This window comes from Pseudophryne corroboree, chromosome 2 (assembly GCF_028390025.1).
Source record: "Pseudophryne corroboree isolate aPseCor3 chromosome 2, aPseCor3.hap2, whole genome shotgun sequence".
NCBI classification, from domain to species: domain Eukaryota; kingdom Metazoa; phylum Chordata; class Amphibia; order Anura; family Myobatrachidae; genus Pseudophryne; species Pseudophryne corroboree.
The window spans coordinates 1,018,589,892-1,018,610,924 of record NC_086445.1 but is presented as its reverse complement, the minus strand read 5'-3'; the positions used below and the strand labels follow the sequence as shown (position 1 = coordinate 1,018,610,924).

The 21,033-nt window shown below is 44.5% G+C and overlaps 1 protein-coding gene across 1 annotated transcript in view; it reads right to left on the bottom strand.

Annotated features, from left to right (window-relative positions):
• The window catches only part of BCL9 (BCL9 transcription coactivator), a 511,737-nt gene that overhangs the window by 290,874 nt on the left and 199,830 nt on the right, over positions 1 to 21,033 (bottom strand). Inside the window, exon 2 of the mRNA XM_063956693.1 lies at positions 11,517 to 11,611. The gene's annotated coding sequence lies outside the window, so the exon portion shown is untranslated. The remainder of the gene's footprint in view (positions 1 to 11,516; positions 11,612 to 21,033) is intronic.

The following is a 21,033-nucleotide window of genomic DNA, read 5'->3' as shown; positions in this document are numbered from 1 at the left end:
TGTGGAATGTTTTAAATGCAAATGTTACCTTATTGCATAAAAGGATGGACAAAGCAGAGTCCAGGGAAAAAGCAGGGAGTCAATCCATGGCTTTGACTGTGTCACAGGGCCCTTCAGGGTCTCAAAAACGTCATCTATCCCAAATAGCAGACACTGATACCGACATGGATTCTGACTCCAGTGTCGACTACGATGATGCAAGGTTACACTCAAGGGTGGCCAAAAGTATTCATTATATGATTATTGCAATAAAAGATGTTTTGCATATCACAGATGACCCCTCTGTCCCTGACACGAGGTGCACATGTTTAAGGAAAAGAAACCTGAGGTAACCTTTCCCCCATCTCATGAGCTGAACGCGTTATTTGAAAAAGCTTGGGAAACTCCAGACAAAAAAACTGCAGATTCCCAAGAGAATTCTCATGGCGTACCCTTTCCCTGCACAGGACAGGGTGCGGTGGGAATCCTCCCCCAGGGTAGACAAGGCTTTAACGCGCTTGTCCAAGAAGGTGGCGCTACCGTCTCCAGACACGGCAGCCCTCAAGGATCCTGCTGATCGCAGACAGGAAACTACCTTAAAATCTAATTATACACATACGGGTGCTTTACTTAGACCAGCAATAGCTTCGGCATGGGTATGTAGCGCAGTTGCGGCTTGGACAGATACCTTGTCAGCTGACATTGATACCCTAGATAGGGATACCATTTTATTGACCTTAGGTCACATTAAGGACGCAGTCTTATATATGAGAGACGCTCAGAGAGACGTTGGGCTGCTAGGTTCTAGAGCCAACGCCATGGCGATTTCGGCTAGGCGAGCCCTGTGGACCCGCCAATGGACAGGTGATGCCGACTCAAAGAGGCATATGTAGGTTTTACCTTACAAGGGTGAAGTTTTATTTGGGGAAGGTCTCGCGGACCTGGTTTCCACAGCTACCGCGGGTAAATCTACTTTTTTGCCTTATGTTCCCCCACAGCAAAAGAAAACTCCACAATATCAGATGCAGTCCTTTCGGTTGCATAAGTCCAGGAGAGGTCGGGGATTTTCCTTCCTTGCCAGAGGTAAGGGTAGAGGGAAAAGAACGCCTGCTACGGCTAGTTCCCAGGAGCAGAAGTCCTCCCTGGCTTCTACTAAATCCACCGCATGACGCTGGGACTCCACTGAGGGAGTCCGCACCGGTGGGGGCACGTCTTCGACTCTTCAGCAAGGTCTGGGTTCTCTCAGACGTGGATCCTTGGGCGATGGAAATTGTATCCCAAGGCTACAAACTGGAATTCAAAGAGGTGCCTCCTCTACGATTTTTCAAGACGGCATTGCCAGCTTCTCCCCCAGAGAGGGAAATAGTGTTAGCTGCAATTCAAAAGCTGTGTCAACAGCAAGTGATGATCAAGGTTCCCCTAGTCCAACAGGGGAAAGGGTACTATTCAACCCTATTTGTGGTCCTGAAACCGGATGGCTCGGTCAGACCCATTCTAAATCTAAAATCCTTAAACCTGTACTTGAAAAAGTTCAAATTCAAGATGGAATCACTCCGGGCAGTGATCTCCAGCCTGGAAGGGGGGGATTTTATGGTGTCGCTAGACATAAAGGATGCATACCTTCATGTCCCCATATATCCTCTTCATCAAGAGTACCTGAGATTCGCTGTTCAGGACTGTCATTGCCAGTTTCAGACGTTGCCGTTTGGGCTTTCCACGGCCCCGAGGATTTTCACCAAGGTAATGGCGGAAATGATGGTGCTCCTGCGCAGGCAGGGAGTCACAATCATCCCGTACTTGGACGATCTCCTGATAAAAGCGAGATCGAGAGATCAATTGCTGAAAAGCGTGTCGCTCTCCCTGAGAGTGCTGTAGCAGCACGGTTGGATTCTAAATCTACCAAAGTCACAATTGATTCCAACGACTCGGCTATCATTCCTAGGCATGATTCTGGACACGGAACAGAAGAGGGGTTTTCTCCCAATGGAAAAAGCCCAGGAACTCCAGAACATGGTCAGAGACCTGCTAAAACCAAAAAGAGTGTCAGATTATCAATGCACTCGAGCTCTGGGGAAAATGGTGGCAGCCTACGAGGCCATCCCCTTCGGCAGGTTCCATGCGAGGACATTTCAGTGGGACCTTCTGGACAAGTGGTCCGGGTCCCATCTACAATTACATCAGAAAATAAGCCTGTCCCCCAGTGCCAGGATGTCTCTCCTGTGGTGGCTGCAGAGTGCTCACCTTCTAGAGGGTCGCAGTTTCGGCATTCAAGACTGGGTTCTGGTGACCACGGACGCGAGCCTCCGAGGATGGGGAGCAGTCACACAAGGAAGAAATTTTCAGGGACTATGGTCAAGCCAGGAGGCTTGTCTACACATCAACATACTGGAATTAAGGGCCATATACAACGGCCTACGACAAGCGGAGAATCTTCTTCACGACCTACCGGTTCTGATTCAATCAGACGTCACAGCCGTGGCTCATGTAAACCGCCAAGGCTGGACAAGGAGCAGAGTGGCAATGGCGGAAACCACCAGGATTCTTCGCTGGGTGGAAAATCATGTAAGTGCTCTGTCAGCAGTCTTCATTCCGGGAGTGGACAACTGGGAAGCAGACTTCCTCAGCAGACACGATCTCCATCCAGGAGAGTGGGGACTTCATCAAGAAGTTTTTGCAGAGATAACAAGTCTTTGGGGACTTCCTCAAATAGACATGATGGCGTCACGCCTCAACAAGAAGCTTCGGAGGTATTGTGCCAGGTCAAGGGACCCTCAGGCAGTAGCGGTGGACGCCCTGGTGACTCCATGGGTGTTCCAGTCGGTCTATGTGTTCCCTACTCTTCCTCTCATCTCAAAAATATTGAGATTCATAAGAAGGAAAAGATTGCAGACAATACTCATTGTTCCAGATTGGCCTCGAAGGGCCTGGTATTCAGATCTTCAGGAAATGCTCACAGAAGATCCGTGGCCTCTTCCTCTCAGGGAGGACCTGTTGCAGCAGGGGCCCTGCGTGTTCCAAGACTTACCGCGGTTACGTTTGACGGCATGGCGGTTGAACACCGAATCCTAGCTGGGAAAGGTATTCCGGAGGAAGTCATCCCTACTCTGATAAAGGCTAGGAAGGAGGTGACGGCGAAATATTATCACCGTATCTGGAGGAAGTATGTATCTTGGTGTGAAGCCAAGAATGCTCATACGGAAGATTTCCATCTGGGCCGTTTTCTCCACTTTCTACAGACAGGAGTGGATATGGGCCTAAAGTTAGGCTCCATTAAGGTACAGATTTCGGCCCTATCTATTTTCTTTCAGAAGGAATTGGCTTCTCTCCCAGAAGTCCAGACTTTTGTAAAGGGAGTGCTGCACATCCAGCCTCCTTTTGTGCCCCCAGTGGCACCATGGGACCTTAACGTGGTGTTACAGTTCCTAAAATCTCACTGGTTTGAACCTCTTCAAACGGTTGAATTAAAATTTCTCATTGGAAGGTGGTCATGTTGGTGGCCTTGGCATCTGCAAGGCGGGTGTCAGAATTGGCGGCCTTGTCTCACAAGAGCCCCTATCTGATTTTCCATGTGGATAGAGCAGAGTTGAGGACTTGTCCTCAATTTTTGCCTAAGGTGGTTTCATAATTTCATATGAACCAACCTATTGTGGTGCCTGTGGCTATGGGCGACTTGGAGAACTCCAAGTCCCTGGATGTAGTCAGGGCCTTAAAAGTGTATGTAGCCAGGACGGCTCGAGTTAGGAAAACAGAAGCACTGTTTGTCTTGTATGCAGCCAACAAAGTTGGCGCTCCTGCTTCGAAGCAGACTATTGCTTGCTGGATCTGTAACATGATTCAGCAGGCTCATTCTACGGCTGGATTGCCGGTACCAAATTCGGTAAAGGCCCATTCCACTAGGAAGGTGAACCCTTCTTGGGCGGCTGCCCAAGGCATCTCGGCATTACAACTTTGCCGAGCAGCTACTTGGTCGGGTTCAAACACTTTTGCAAAGTTCTATAAGTTTGATACCCTGGCTGATGAGGACCTCGTGTTTGCTCAATCAGTGCTGCAGAGTCATCCGCACTCTCCCGCCAGGTCTGGAGCTTTGGTATAAACCCCATGGTCCTTACGGAGTCCCCAGCATCCTCTAGGACGTAAGAGAAAATAAGATTTTAAACCTACCGGTAAATCTTTTTCTCCTAGTCCGTAGAGGATGCTGGGCGCCCGTCCCAGTGCGGACTAAATTCTGCAAGACTTGTATATAGTTGTTGCTTACATAAGGGTTATGTGTTATGTTACAGTTGAGATCAGTCTTTAGCTGATACTGTTTTTTTGTTCATACTGTTAACTGGTTCGTATATAACACAAGTTATACGGTGTGAATGGTGTGGGCTGGTATGAATCTTGCCCTTAGATTAACAAAATCCTTTCCTCGTACTGTCCATCTCCTCTGGGCACAGTTTCTCTAACTGAGGTCTGGAGGAGTGGCATAGAGGGAGGAGCCAGTGCACACCCATTCTAAAGTTCTTTTGTAGTGCCCATGTCTCCTGCGGAGCCCGTCTATAACCCATGGTCCTTACGGAGTCCCCAGCATCCTCTACGGACTAGGAGAAAAAGATTTACCGGTAGGTTTAAAATATTATTATTTTTTTTAAACACAGTCTGTAACATGGCAGTTAGGAGCTGATTGGCTGGTGCAAATTATTACTCACAGTGAAATTTATCACTCATTGATAAATAAGGGCATTAGAGAGAGAAAAAAAGAAGAAGCTATTTTGGCTTTTGTCACCTTAATCTGTCTTCTCGGTGAACCCACGGGGCATGGCGTACCGGATTCCCAGTCCCGCCTACACACCCCTGCGAATATATTTATTTTATGTCATGACATTAATTAACCATCATACACTGGGAGGGGGAAAAAAACAAAAAAAATAAAAAAACAGTCAGTTTAAAATGTAAAAGGCTGGAGGTTTGGGAGTCGCTCTTTTAAAATAAAAAAAATAAAAAATGTCAGGTCTAACTGTAATTGAAACAACGGCTAATTCCATGTAGATTGAGCAGCGGGGTCAGCTAAGGTGAGGCTGGGAATTGGGTGTCTTGCACAGATGGATTAGATTTCAGCCACGTTTCTAAGCTCTCCGTTTCTTAGCTAATGATATTATTACAATGTTGGCCGGTACATCATGTAAGCATTACATGACTACTAAGAAACGCACTACTGCCTTCCGAGTTGTAACCATTTACCTCCGTGTAGGAACCGGTGTACAGTAAAGGCATACAACTGTGGCCTGGAGACTTCCACGTTTTTGGGACTTCTCCCGGAAAGAGTAGGCTGCCCTTGAAAACCGTTGGTTGGCAAGATTCGATGTTCCCGATTTGATGTAATGGCTTATTCCATTGGAAGCCGGGATTGCAACGGTTGCCTCTATAGCATGATCCTTTCCGATGCTCATCCGATGATTAGTAACATCAATTCAGCTTGTGAAGAACTGGAAGCGATGTCTACAACACAAATCCTTTGCACATATGCAAATTTCCAGTTCTACGACATACAAAATGGTTTACGGGTCATGGCCGTGCCTCTTGTGATTAGGCCATGTCCCCAAAAGTACCTAGAACCGCCACAGCTCTCTATCCCCTGTGTATACTTAAAGCCTGATTAAAACCCTAGGAAAACCTTTATAAGACATTGGTTTGGGCACCTGTAGAGTCATACATAACCCTTCAGTGACTGTACAAAATAAGAGGAAGATCCTGTGATACATATACTGGAACATCATTTGGTACAGTAATAATATAACCCTACTGTGAAACAGGGATATAATAGAAGCTACCCCAGATTCCTGTTACCTGTATAAAACCATGTTCTGCAATTTTGTTCTCTTATACGGTCGTGGAACAGTGTCCGACCCCATGCCCCATCCATAGCTACCAACTAGAGGGCACTGAAATATTTGACACAGTTTGAAGTTCTATAGAATCTGTCCAATTAAAGGGTGAGTACATAGTTTTCATAGAAATCTTTTAAATGCACAATATAATTTACAGCAGAGATGCATTAGTCCACATACTATTTATACTAGCTACCAGCCCGTTAAAATGACATAACAGTAATCTCAGCAGCGGCGTCTGTGCGTGCCTAAATGTAGCAACACTTAAATTGTTCCGCTGGGCGCCATCTAGTGCCCGCTGGTGCGCAAAACACTTGAATTCCACCGTAGAGGTGAGGAGCAATGTCAGCCTTTTATTATTATTTATACAGGATTCTAGTGGCATAAAGTACAACAAGGTTTAAATAATTTCTTATTCGTACATAATACAGGAGCATTTTGCTCAAAGTGAATAACAAGACGTGCATGTAATATTTTCCATTGTATGTAGTCAAAGCACAGCAAGGTGGATGGTGTTGGAGAGCGAGCATGGTAGGCGCGATGGGGTTAGATAATTTCAATTGCTAAGGCACACTCTACTAAGAACAGGTTATCAGCCACTGCATTCAGACACCATGGCCACACCAATCACCGAACCTCACCACATGTGACTTTTGGTTCTAGGAGTTTTTGAAGAACCAGGTGCACTGTGAAGGATATTATAACCTATCAGATCTGAAAGACAGCATCAGACGCCATGTGCTGGCTATTCTACCTGACCTTCTGCTTTAACGCATGCTGTTCTTCATATGGAAACTGTTGTTGACCACAATGGAGGACACATGAAATATTGTAGATCTCTTAAAGTGATTTGCATTCCCACATCGCACAAAATTTGTGATGAATATATGTATATTTTTAAATAAATTGCTCGCTCACTCTGTTGGCCACATTTCACTTAATTACGAGTTTTAGAACTAGCTCCAGCATGCTCTGAGTAGGGATAATTCATTTTAACAGCGCTGTATATCAAATAAGTCTTATGCGGGTCATATATCAGAGCCACCATTCCCTGTTCTGCCGACGCAGATCCGCCCATCAAAACCACTAATTGGCGGACAATCCCCGACTCGCCAATCCCGATAATTTTTTGTCCGGGATCGGCAAATCAAAGATTTCCCATGCACTGGGAGAACGGGAAATGCCCTGATCCTCCCCAAAACGGGAAATGCCCTGATCCTCCCCTGATGTATGGGCCCCATTAGAAGATAGTAGTCCATGCTTTCTCCTCTCCCCTCCCCCACCCCTCCTCCCAGCTCTAACCATGACAACAAAATTTCGCAGGCAACCAGGCCTAATGTTTTTACATTGTTTTCTTGCAACACAGTTACAGTTCTTTGCAAAAGTTGCTTTTCAACCATCAGCCAACAGACAAATTAATAACACTGTGTGAAGATCATCTTATTCATCACAATTGAATATGTAAAACGCAAAGACACAGAAGTCTCCCTTAGCAAGAGAGGCTGCACCTGTCTGTGCGCTGTGCAAGAGAATTTGCATTTCAAGCAGTTTCTTTTTGTTCCCAAAACACGTCCACAACAAAAAAACATCTCTTTTTTTGCACCAGTGTATGTTTACATAAACCAATATCCAGTTTAGCCTCAATACTTCAAGTCCATTGCCCCTGCAGAATAGCCGTTCCCTCTTGGGGTACCGAAACCAAGCAACAGTTCTCAATCTCTGTCTTTTTCAGGCCATTCTCTCCATTCCTTTCCTGTAATTATGAGGATTCAGAACTGAAACATTTACACTCTTCTGGACCATCTGCCTACCCTTATGTACTCGTTAGACGAGCCCCGCTCATTGTCACTACTCTTGTATCGGAATTAGTGAGGGTGAGGCATAGAGGCCCTGATTAGATAACTGCCCTGCTTAGTGTGGCACTAGCTGAAGAGCTCTCCAGCTGGAGACACAAACTTTATGCTCTGTTTTCTGGAAGATTTCAAGGACCATTTAGCTGTCTCTCTGTGAGCACAGTGAAGGGCGTCTGTACAAACTGGAGGCCCGGCAAGAACAGTCTACCACTTGTAAGCAATCGTGTACAAAACAGATGTGGAAAGCTGAAACCTGTAGCCTTTATGCAGCCAACAGTATAACTAGCAGGGAGACTATCCTGCAGCAGCAATGAAGCAGATAGATAGTCTATTACATGCAAATAAGTCTTATCAAAGAGGAATCCAAAATTCTGACAAATGAAACAAACTTTAGCATAATAATAATAATAATAATAATAATAATAATAATAATAATAATTTGATATTTATGCGCATATATATATATATATATATATATATATATATATACACACACACATACACACACACACACACACACACACATATATATATATATATATATATCTATCTCAAAGGGGCTCTGCACTCGCTATATTAACAATAATAATAATAATAAACAGTGGAGTTTTAGTTCATGTATTGATCAATGCATTTAAGCCTGCAGCCCACAGCAAGGGACCCCACTTTACTGCAGGCAGGGTTCCCTTGCCGGGGGGCTGCAGGCTTAAAATTCTACTGTTTATTATTATTGGGGGTCATTTCGACCTGATCGCACGCTGCAGTTATTCGCAGCGCAGCGATCAGGTCACTATTGCGCATGCACTGCAATGCGCAGGCGTGTCGTAGGGGGAACAAAGCGGAACGGTGCTGGGCGATGGATTTAACGAAGAATCCATTCACACAGCCGATCGCAAGGAGATTGACAGGAAGAAGGCGTTTATGGGTGTCAACTGACTGTTTTCTGGGAGTGTTTGGAAGGCGGGTGTCTGAAGTCAATTCCGGGACCGGACAGGCTGAAGTGATCGCAGCGGCTGAGTAAGTTCTGAGCTACTCAGAAACTGCACAAACTATTTTTGTACCGCTCGGCTGCAAAAGCGATGGCACCCTTGCACAGCATATATACACTCCCCTGTGGACGGCGACTATGCGTTCGCACGGCTACAAAAAGTAGCTAGCGAGCAATCAACTCGGAATGACCCCCATTGCTAGTTAATATAGCGAGTGCAGAGCCCCTGTGATTTCTATTTAAACAATGTGGTCACAAACCATGTTGCACCCCAAATCTAGGAATAGGTGAGTGAGTATACACACTATATATATATATATATATATATATATATATATATATATATAAATAAAACACACACACACACACACACACACACACACACACACACACACACACACACACACACATGTTGAGTATCCCTTATCCAAAATGCTTGGGACCAGAAGTATTTTGGATATGGGATTTTTCCGTATTTTAGAATAATTGCATACCATAATGAGATATCATGGCAGTGGGACCCAAGTCTAAGCACAGAATGCATTTATGTTTCATATACACCTTATACACACAGCCTGAAGGTCATTTAATACAATATTTTTAATAACTTTGTGTATTAAATAAAGTGTGTGTACATTGAGCCATCAAAAAACAAAGGTTTCACTATCTCACTAAAAAAAATCTGTATTTCGGAATATTTAGATATGGGATACTCAACCTGTATGTATGTACAGTATTTGCTGGCGTATAAGACTACTTTTTTGCCCTGAAAAACATGCCTCCAAGTGGGGGGGTCGTCTTATACGCCGGGTGCACTTCAGTTGGGATAGACATAGCTGCCATAGTGGCCTTCCGATACTCGCCCGGTGCCCATAGTGGCCTCCCGATGCCCGCCCACCTCATTCTACTCACCATCCAGTATCGCGCGATATCCAGTGCGGCCGCGGCGGGTCACTAGTGCCAATTACAGGGAGATGCAGGGACTGGCCGGAGGCGCTGCAGTCGCGTTGTGGCCGTACAATGGTGACAATGACAGGTACTGTAATGGCACTAATACTAATACTAATGGCACTCATGTGAAACCGGTAACACTAAATGCACACAGGGGTATACTTTTATAAATTTTACAACTTTCTCCTCGCCCCCTCCCCCCTTCTTATGCATACCTTGATAAATACTCCCTATCCAAATCTCTTATCAGGTCATAATATACAGTATGTCACAAATCTGATGTTCTTTTACGTTTTATTTGGTGTGTGGAAGGGGGTAGTCTTATACGGCGAGTATATAACAAACTCTATATTTTGAGTGGAAATGTTGGGGGTCGTCTTATACGCCCAGTCGTCTTATACGCCGGCAAATACGGTATATATATTTTTATATATATATATATATATATATATATATATATATATACACAATCAGAGAAACAAAGAGGCGGCACTCGGAGACTTGAAAATTCAAAGTGTATTCACAACAAGTGAATACACTTTGAATTTTCAAGTCTCTGAGTGCCGCCTCTTTGTTTCTCTGATTGCATATACCGGAGGGAGACCCCCGGATGGGGAAGGCACAGGAGCAAGCTATATCCCGCTGTGGATTCAGTGAGTGCCGGGGTTAATGCACAAGTATAATATATAGCTATAGATACACACACTTGTCCTCTTTAAATAAAAATGTAATACATCTCCACACAAGTGAACATCCAATTAGCAAACGAGGCTGCTGAGTCTTGCATAAGTCAGTATACGTTACCCACCTATCGCCTATGAAATACACACATACACGTCTCTGATTTGGGGTGTGATTCAGTTCTTGTCGATGGCATTGATGTGCCATTCCGGTACGCCACATTATGAACCGCAATATCGCATGTTTTTCCTTGCAACCCAGAGCCATACTTGAGCACAGATGAATGAATTATTACCTTGGTTATTTTGATTTGACCATCTGTGCTCAGGCATGGATATCCTTAAAACATGGATTGTTATACTCGGGAATTTGCCGGGTCTAGCACGCCGGCAAATTCTCGGGTCTCAGCTATGTGACCCTGGTCGGAAGCAGGGTCGCGGACCCCGGGTCCTTTGCATTCAGACCTACCTAAATCCAGAGCTGATGTGCGTTCACGCACATAAAAATGGGATTTTGGAGTAAGTCTGAAATGGGTTATTAGTGTGCCTTGAGGACTGAGGTTGGGAAACACTGCAATAGAGGTACCGTACCAGCCAAATACGGTGATGATCAGTGCATCATCGACCTGAATTGAATCACCACCTGAATTCTTTGTACTGCTCACAATTGACTTAAAAATTAGAAAATAAAAAATAAAACAGAATCATATCCATGGTTTTTATTTATTTCTCATATCTGATAGAATTTGCAAACCACTGTCATAACTTTGACTTCTGCCTTCTTGTTTAAATAAATCACTTGCCAGAGCTGTTTGTAACATATCCTCTTGTCTTTAAAAGAAAACAACTGAACCTTATATTCTGTCCCTTTACATTCTTCCTCTATGCTACACAGTCTGTTGACCAGTATGTGTATAACCCTTGGCACTAAATACAATATTATACATTAAAGTGCTATATTTAAACGATAAGGCAGCAACTTTAGGTTCGTAATAAGAACTGAAATTCATATAAGGGCTACACATTCACATTTCAGCCAAGAACATGATAAGAATGAATTGGAATAAAAGGCGCTCAATCAGTATAATAATTCCGGAACCCTTTATACTCTGTCCGCGTTGCAGAACATAATATAACTTATCTGAGAAGCTTATACTGTAGGTGTGATTACTGTAATAGAAACATTAGGACTCACCAATCACAGCTCTTCAGTCCTTTCAGCACATGAAAACAGGAGTCATTGTCCGTTATATCCAGGTTTTATTTTCTAACCAAAGTCTTCTATGTCTCCTACAACACAGAATTAGAATACAATAACGTGAATAAATCAGGTGTATTACATAAGGGAGAAAAGAATGTTGGTGCATCACATTTTTACCATGCAAACGTCCTCTTTTATCCCCCATGTCTCTGACACCCTAATGAAGGACTTGTCCAGGCAAAGAGATTTCTCTTCATGTGAGGAAAACATGGGTAGCATCATTCAGGCCTAGTGATCAATGAATGCGTATGCTGAGCCGTGTGCTCTGTACAGATGCACTGCAAAGGAATAAGGGGCATACAGAGGAACCACGGAAGAAGCCGACGGGTCCTTTGTGTCACACAATGAGGGAGACCAGTTGCCTGGAGAGGCTCTTAACTCGTGTGACATGCCATGCAATACATTCAGGGAACAAGCAGTAACTCATTTAAACTGTATTATATATATATATATATATATATATATATATATACATATATACATACATACATACATACATACATATACTGTACATACACATATACTAGTGATGAGCGGGTTCGGTTCCTCGGAAACCGAACCCCCCCGAACTTCACCCATTTTACACGGGTCCGAGGCATACTCGGATTCTCCCGTATGGCTCGGTTAACCCGAGCGCGCCCGAACGTCATCATCCCGCTGTCGGATTCTTGCGAGATTCGGATTCTATATAAGCAGCCGCGCGTCGCCGCCATTTTAGCTCGTGCATTGGAAATGTTAGGGAGAGGACGTGGCTGGCGTCCTCTCCTTGTATTGTTGAACTTGATTGATTGTGCTTTATTGCTTAATTGTGGGGAGGACTGGGGAGCAGCTGTATAATATAGGAGGAGCACAGTGCAGAGTTTTGCTGATCAGTGACCACCAGTTTTATCCGTTCTCTGCCTGAAAAAAACGCTCCTTATCTGTGCTCAGTGTGCTGCATATATCTGTGCTCACACTGCTTAATTGTGGGGACTGGGAAGCAGCTGTATATATAGCAGGAGTACAGTGCAGAGTTTTGCTGACAGTGACCACCAGTATATGTTGTCTGCCTGAAAAACACTCCATATCTGTGCTCAGTGTGCTGCTTTATTGTGGGGACTGGGGACCACCAGTATAATATTATATAGGCGGAGTAGTACAGTGCAGAGTTTTGCTGACCAGTGACCACCAGTATACGTTGTCTGCCTGAAAACCACTCCATATCTGTGCTGCATTGTAGACAGTATATAGTAGGAGTACAGTGCATAATTTTGCTGACCACCAGTATATAATATATAGGAGTACGGTACAGTAGGCCACTGCTGTACCTACCTCTGTGTCGTCAAGTATACTATCCATCCATACCTGTGGTGCATTTCAGTTTTGCACAGTTTGCTGACCACCAGTATATAATATATAGCAGTACGGTACAGTAGGCCACTGCTGTACCTACCTCTGTGTCGTCAAGTATACTATCCATCCATACCTGTGGTGCATTTCATTTTTGCACAGTTTGCTGACCACCAGTATAATATATAGCAGTACGGTACAGTAGGCCACTGCTGTACCTACCTCTGTGTCGTCAAGTATACTATCCATCCATACCTGTGGTGCATTTCATTTTTGCACAGTTTGCTGACCACCAGTATATAATATATAGCAGTACGGTACAGTAGGCCACTGCTGTACCTACCTCTGTGTCGTCAAGTATACTATCCATCCATACCTGTGGTGCATTTCATTTTTGCACAGTTTGCTGACCACCAGTATATAATATATAGCAGTACGGTACAGTAGGCCACTGCTGTACCTACCTCTGTGTCGTCAAGTATACTATCCATCCATACCTGTGATGCATTTCAGTTTTGCACAGTTTGCTGACCACCAGTATATAATATATAGCAGTACGGTACAGTAGGCCACTGCTGTACCTACCTCTGTGTCGTCAAGTATACTATCCATCCATACCTGTGGTGCATTTCATTTTTGCACAGTTTGCTGACCACCAGTATATAATATATAGCAGTACGGTACAGTAGGCCACTGCTGTACCTACCTCTGTGTCGTCAAGTATACTATCCATCCATACCTGTGGTGCATTTCATTTTTGCACAGTTTGCTGACCACCAGTATATAATATATAGCAGTACGGTACAGTAGGCCACTGCTGTACCTACCTCTGTGTCGTCAAGTATACTATCCATCCATACCTGTGGTGCATTTCAGTTGTGCGCAGTATATATAGTAGTAGGCCATTGCTATTGATACTGGCATATAATTCCACACATTAAAAAATGGAGAACAAAAATGTGGAGGTTAAAATAGGGAAAGATCAAGATCCACTTCTACCTCGTGCTGAAGCTGCTGCCACTAGTCATGGCCGAGACGATGAAATGCCATCAACGTCGTCTGCCAAGGCCGATGCCCAATGTCATAGTAGAGAGCATGTAAAATCCAAAAAACAAAAAGTTCAGTAAAATGACCCAAAAATCAAAATTGAAAGCGTCTGATGAGAAGCGTAAACTTGCCAATATGCCATTTACGACACGGAGTGGCAAGGAACGGCTGAGGCCCTGGCCTATGTTCATGGCTAGTGGTTCAGATTCACATGAGGATGGAAGCACTCATCCTCTCGCTAGAAAAATGAAAAGACTTTAGCTGGCAAAAGCACAGCAAAGAACTGTGCGTTCTTCTAAATCACAAATCCCCAAGGAGAGTCCAATTGTGTCGGTTGCGATGCCTGACCTTCCCAACACTGGACGGGAAGAGCTTGCGCCTTCCACCATTTGCACGCCCCCTGCAATTGCTGGAAGGAGCACCCGCAGTCCAGTTCCTGATAGTCAAATTGAAGATGTCACTGTTGAAGTACACCAGGATGAGGATATGGGTGTTGCTGGCGCTGAGGAGGAAATTGACAAGGAGGATTCTGATGGTGAGGTGGTTTGTTTAAGTCAGGCACCCGGGGAGACACCTGTGGTCCGTGGGATGAATGTGGCCATTGACATGCCTGGTCAAAATACAAAAAAAATCACCTCTTCGGTGTGGAATTATTTCAACAGAAATGCGGACAACAGGTGTCAAGCCGTGTGTTGCCTTTGTCAAGCTGTAATAAGTAGGGGTAAGGACGTTAACCACCTCGGAACATCCTCCCTTATACGTCACCTGCAGCGCATTCATCATAAGTCAGTGACAAGTTCTAAAACTTTGGGTGACGGGACCTTTGTCCCAGGAGCAGTGGATCCAGATTCTAGGCTCCATTAAATATACTACGCCATGTATAAGATACAAGCAAGTCTTTTTTTACACTCTGCACAGGGTGTATCGAACTCCTGTCACTATGCAGAGGGCTGGTCTTAGGGATAACTCTTGCTGCCCCAGATGCCGGGAGACCGATGCCGGATTCTGGCATCTGTTATGGGACTGCCCTGTAATTTCCCTTTTCTGGCGTAAGGTGTGGGATGACATAACCATGACTGCTCCATCCCTCCCTGTATTATGCCTGTTTGGATTAGATCTTGAGGAAACACACTCTGTCGTATTGTACAAATATGTCCTGTGTCTCACTACGCTGGCGAGGGTTGTCATTGCCAGGGTTTGGTTCTCAGCTGACATGCCTAGGGTGGAGCAATGGAGGGCGTTAGTAAATTCTGTAATACGACACGAGAGATATATGTATAAGATAAGGGGTTCCTCCTCTCAATTTACAGAGAAAAGGGACCGCTGGTGCAGCACAAGGCTGGGCAGACCGGTATTGGACACCTAGACCTTCTTTACACAGATATCGTTTACTTTGGAACCTTACGTGAACTTATCTGACACACACACTACATGTTGAATTTAACATATATATTTTTATTGATGGCAATTGTTACAGTTAATATAATGCTGTTGTTTGTTTTAAGTTCTGTATAAATGTCACAAAACCCAATAAAAAAGTACTTGATTTAAAAAAAAAAAAACTTTGGGTGACAGCGGAAGCAGTCCACTGACCAGTAAATCCCTTCCTCTTGTAACCAAGCTCCTGCAAACCACACCACCAACTCCCTCAGTGTCAATTTCCTCCTTACCCAGGAAAGCCAATAGTCCTGCAGGCCATGTCACTGTCAAGTCTGACGAGTCCTCTCCTGCCTGGGATTCCTCCGATGCATCCTTGAGTGTAACACCTACTGCTGCTGGCGCTGCTGTTGTTGCTGCTGGGAGTCGATCGTCATCCCAGAGGGGAAGTCGGAAGACCACTTGTACTACTTCCAGTAAGCAATTGACTGTCCAACAGTCCTTTGCGAGGAAGATGAAATATCACAGCAGTCATCCTGCTGCAAAGCAGATAACTCAGAGGCAACTAGAGACTTGATTGAGGTACTGTGTCCCCGGTACCAAATACCATCTAGGTTCCATTTCTCTAGGCAGGCGATACTGAAAATGTACACAGACCTCAGAAAAAGAGTCACCAGTGTCCTAAAACATGCAGTTGTGCCCAATGTCCACTTAACCATGGACATGTGGACAAGTGGAGCAGGGCAGACTCAGGACTATATGACTGTGACAGCCCACTGGGTAGATGTATTGCCTCCCGCAGCAAGAACAGCAGCGGCGGCACCAGTAGCAGCATCTCGCAAACGCCAACTCGTTCCTAGGCAGGCTACGCTTTGTATCACCGCTTTCCAGAAGAGGCACACAGCTGACAACCTCTTACGGAAACTGAGGAAGATCATCGCAGAATGGCTTACCCCAATTGGACTCTCCTGGGGATTTGTGACATCGAACAACGCCACCAATATTGTGCGTGCATTACATCTGGGCAAATTCCAGCACGTCCCATGTTTTGCACATACATTGAATTTGGTGGTGCAGAATTATTTAAAAAACGACAGGGGCGTGCAAGAGATGCTGTCGGTGGCCCGAAGAATTGCGGGCCACTTTCGGCATTCAGCCACCGCGTGCCGAAGACTGGAGCACCACCAAACATTCCTGAACCTGTCCTGCCATCATCTGAAGCAAGAGGTGGTAACGAGGTGGAATTCAACCCTCTATATGCTTCAGAGGATGGAGGAGCAGCAAAAGGCCATTCAAGCCTATACATCTGCCCACGATATAGGCAAAGGAGGGGGAATGCACCTGACTCAAGCGCAGTGGAGAATGATTTCAACGTTGTGCAAGGTTCTGCAACCCTTTGAACTTGCCACACGTGAAGTCAGTTCAGACACTGCCAGCCTGAGTCAGGTCATTCCCCTCATCAGGCTTTTGCAGAAGAAGCTGGAGACATTGAAGGAGGAGCTAAAACAGAGCGATTCCGCTAGGCATGTGGGACTTGTGGATGGAGCCCTTAATTCGCTTAACCAGGATTCACGGGTGGTCAATCTGTTGAAATCAGAGCACTACATTTTGGCCACCGTGCTCGATCCTAGATTTAAAACCTACGTTGTATCTCTCTTTCCGGCAGACACAAGTCTGCAGAGGTTCAAAGACCTGCTGGTGAGAAAATTGTCAAGTCAAGCGGAACGTGACCCGTCAACATCTCCTCCTTCACATTCTCCCGCAACTGGGGGTGCGAGGAAAAGGCTAAGGATTCCGAGCCCACACGCTGGCGGTGATGCAGGGCAGTCTGGAGCGAGTGCTGACATCTGGTCCGGACTGAAGGACCTGCCAACGATTACTGACATGTCTTCTACTGTCACTGCATATGATTCTCTCACCATTGAAAGAATGGTGGAGGATTATATGAGTGACCGCATCCAAGTAGGCACGTCAGACAGTCCGTACGTATACTGGCAGGAAAAAGAGGCAATTTGGAGGCCCTTGCACAAACTGGCTTTATTCTACCCAAGTTGCCCTCCCTCCAGTGTGTACTCCGAAAGAGTGTTTAGTGCAGCCACTCACCTTGTCAGCAATCGGCGTACGAGGTTACTTCCAGAAAATGTGGAGAAGATGATGTTCATCAAAATGAATTATAATCAATTCCTCCGTGGAGACATTCACCAGCAGCAATTGCCTCCAGAAAGTAAACAGGGACCTGAAATGGTGGATTCCAGTGGGGACGAATTAATAATCTGTGAGGAGGGGGATGTACACAGTGAAAGGGGTTAGGAATTGGAGGATGATGATGAGGTGGACATCTTGCCTCTGTAGAGCCAGTTTGTGCAAGGAGAGATTGATTGCTTCTTTTTTTGGTGGGGGCCCAAACCAACCAGTCATTTCAGTCACAGTCGTGTGGCAGACCCTGTCGCTGAAATGATGGGTTCGTTAAAGTGTGCATGTCCTGTTTATACAACATAAGGGTGGGTGGGAGGGCCCAAGAACAATTCCATCTTGCACCTCTTTTTTCTTTCATTTTTCTTTGCATCATGTGCTGTTTGGGGACAATTTATTTGAAGTGCCATCCTGCCTGACACTGCAGTGTCACTCCTAGATGGGCCAGGTGTTTGTGTCGGCCACTTGTGTCGCTTAGCTTAGTCACACAGCGACCTTGGTGCGCCTCTTTTTTTATTTGCATCATGTGCTGTTTGTGGACTATCTTTTTGAAGTGCCATCCTGCCTGACACTGCAGTGCCACTCCTAGATGGGCCAGGTGTTTGTGTCGGCCACTTGTGTCGCTTAGCTTAGTCACACAGCGACCTTGGTGCGCCTCTTTTTTTATTTGCATCATGTGCTGTATGTGGACTATTTTTTTTAAGTGCCATCCTGTCTGACACTGCAGTGCCACTCCTAGATGGGCCAGGTGTTTGTGTCGGCCACTTGTGTCGCTTAGCTTAGCCATCCAGCGACCTCGGTGCAAATTTTAGGACTAAAAATAATATTGTGAGGTGTGAGGTGTTCAGAATAGACTGAAAATGAGTGGAAATTATGGTTATTGAGGTTAATAATACTATGGGATCAAAATGACCCCCAAATTCTATGATTTAAGCCAGGGGTGTATATAGGGGTCAGAGCCCCCCTGGCAAAGTCAGGGACAGGCCCCCCTTCCCCCCACATATACACACATTTGAAATAAGGGAGGCGTGTCAAAAAAGGAATGTGGCCTTGTGGGAACACAATAGGCCACACAATAGTACTTCCAATTCAAATTATGCCACACAGTATCACATTACACCGCACAGTAGTGTCCATTACTCACATTACACCGCACAGTAGTGTCCATTAGTCAAATTACACCGCACAGTAGTGTCCATTACTCACATTACACCGCACAGTAGTGTCTCTTATTCACATTATGTCACACAGTATCACATTACACCGCACAGTAGTGTCCATTACTCACATTACACCGCACAGTAGTGTCTCTTATTCACGTTATGCCACACAGTCATACCCCTATAGAAAACACAGTCTATAAAGGACATATGGGGAATGCAAATAGAAAATGGAAATGTGGACCAGTGCTAATAAATATATTCACACACTAAAAAACACACATAAATACAGTAGATACTTATACACACACACAAACACACATTCATACATAGTTACACACATACAAAAATTCAGTCACAGACACACATACAGACAGGCTATATAGTCCCCCCACCCCCCACATTACAGACAGGGCACGCTGACTGCATGTACTTTAGTAGCTCATTTTCCTCTCTCCCTCTCCTCCATGCTGTTGGGCTGAGTGTCGTTTAGTCCCACCCCCGTGCTTCTACTCCATCCATGGCCCTAGCCCAATGCCGGCAGCAGTGTCCAGTGGCACAGCTCAGCACTAGTGATCAATCAGATTCAGAGTAAACTACAGCTCCTAGCAGCCCTTGGTGCTGGGAGCTCCCAGCAACAAGGGCTGCTGGGAGCTGTAGTTTATGTTGAGTCTGATTACAAGTGAGGTGCAGGGCGCTGCTGCCGGACACTGGTGCCGGCATTAACAGACAGTCACCAAATCTAACAGTACTACTGGATTCTCTACCCCCTGGCCATGGATGGCAAAGCCGGATGGCGCCCCCATCTTGCCTGGCGCCCCTGGCGAGTGCCATCCTGGCCAATAGGTAGATACACCCCTGATTTAAGCTGTTTTTGAGGTTTTTTTGTAAAAAAAAAAAACTGAATCCAAAACACACCCGAATCCGACAAAAAATTTTCAGGGAGGTTTTGCCAAAACGCATCCGAATCCAAAACACGGCCGCGGAACCGAATCCAAAACCAAAACACAAAACCCGAAAAATGTCCGGTGCACATCACTAATATATACACACACAAACTACTTCAGATCCCATCCCTTTGTTCAGACACTGAGGGAATATGCAGCCTGGAAAGTTTTATTGTGAGTCTCACATCCTCCGCTTACAGTGTCTTGCCATAAAAGAAGGACAATAGTTTACCGTACAGCAATATACTGATAAATAGGAAACCACAAGTTGCACCTCTCACAATTGCAGCCAGTTGTTTTGGATATGTCTGAACCTGGCTGCCATTTGGGGGAAGAGGGGGGGGGGGGGGGAGCAGAAGGTGAGGGGGGCCCTGTCTGTTCTGTTTTGGCAGCCCCAGAGCCGGATTAAGGCTATGGGGGGCCCGGGCCCCTTCAGATAGAGGGGCCCCTAATACAGAGGCAGATGAGTTTATATATATATATATATATATATATATATATATATATATATATATATATACACACAGGTTGAGTATCCCTTATCCAAAATGCTTGGGACCAGAGGTATTTTGGATATGGGATTTTTCCATATTTTGGAATAATTGCATACCATAATGAGATATCATGGTGATGGGACCTAAGTCTAAGCACAGAATACATTTATGTTACATATACACCTTATACACACAACCTGAAGGTCATTTTAGCCAATATTTTGTATAACTTTGTGCATTAAACAAAGTGTGTCTACATTCACACAATTCATTTATGTTTCATATACACCTTATACACACAGCCTGAAGGTCATTTAATACAATATTTATAATAACTTTGTGTATTAAACAAAGTTTGTGTACATTGAGCCATCAAAAATCAAAGGTTTCACTATCTCACTCAGAAAAGTCCGTATTTCGGAATATTCCGTATTTCGGAATATTTGGATATGGGATACTCAACCTGTGTGTGTGTGTATATATATATATATATATATATATATATATATATATATATATATATATATATATATATATATATATATATATATATATCTATATCTTAATCAATATAGAAATGTATTTGAATGTGTATATATGTATATGCATGTGTGTGTGTGTATATATATATATATATATATATATATATACACTGCTCAAAAAATAAAGGGAGCACTAAAATAACACATCCTGGATCTGAATGAATGTAATATTCTTAATAAATACTTTGTTCTTTACATAGTTGAATGTGCTGACAACAAAATCACACAAAAATTATCAATGGAAATCAAATTTATTAACCCATGGAGGTCTGGATTTGGAGTCACACTCAAAATTGAAGTGGAAAAACACACTACAGGCTGATCCAACTTTGATGTAACGTCCTTAAAACAAGTCAAAATGA